The 878-nt window shown below is 40.5% G+C and overlaps 1 non-coding gene across 1 annotated transcript; it reads right to left on the reverse strand.

Moving 5' to 3' along the window:
* Positions 1–250: 250 nt before the first annotated feature.
* On the reverse strand, positions 251–358 carry LOC148564520 (small nucleolar RNA R71). The gene has a single exon (XR_015884180.1). It is a non-coding gene; the product is annotated as a small nucleolar RNA R71 (small nucleolar RNA).
* Between the last annotated feature and the right edge of the window lie 520 nt (positions 359–878).

Here is an 878-nt window from a genome sequence, read left to right on the forward strand (position 1 = left end):
GCAGAACTACAAGTTTCATGGACTTCCATCTGAAGATCCTTTTCAGTTCTTAACTGAATTCTTGCAGATATGTGATACTGTTAAGACTAATGGAGTAGATCTTGAAGTCTACAGGCTCATGCTTTTCCCTTTTGCTGTAAGAGACAGAGCTAGATTATGGTTGGATTCTCAACCCAAAGACAGCCTGAACTCTTGGGATAAGCTGGTCACGGCTTTCTTAGCCAAGTACTTTCCTCCTCAAAAGTTGAGCAAGCTTAGAGCTGATGTTCAAACCTTCAGACAGAAAGAAGGTGAATCCCTCTATGAAGCTTGGGAAAGATACAAACAGTTGACCAAAAAGTGTCCTTCTGACATGCTTTCAGAATGGACCATCCTGGATATATTCTATGATGGTTTATCTGAGTTATCAAAGATGTCATTGGATACCTCTGCAGGTGGATCCATTCACCTAAAGAAAACGCCTACAGAAGCTCAAGAACTCATTGACATGGTTGCTAATAACCAGTTCATGTACACTTCTGAAAGGAATCCTGTGAGTAATGGGATGCCTATGAAGATGGGAGTTCTTGAGGTTGATACTCTGAATGCTATATTGGCTCAGAATAAAATATTGACTCAGCAAGTCAATATGATCTCTCAGAGTCTGCATGGAATGCAAGCTGCATCCAACAGTACTCAAGAGGCATCTTCTGAAGAAGAAGCCTATGATCCTGAGAACCCTGCAATAGCAGAGGTAAATTATTTAGGTGAACCTTATGGAAACACCTATAACTCAACATGGAAAAATCATCCAAATTTCTCATGGAAGGATCAAAAGCCCCAACAAGGCTTTAACAATGGTGGAAGAAACAGGTTTAGCAATAGCAAGCCTTTTCCAT

This window comes from Arachis ipaensis, chromosome B5, assembly GCF_059453495.1.
Source record: "Arachis ipaensis isolate K30076 ecotype BB chromosome B5, ASM5945349v1, whole genome shotgun sequence".
NCBI lineage: Eukaryota > Viridiplantae > Streptophyta > Magnoliopsida > Fabales > Fabaceae > Arachis > Arachis ipaensis.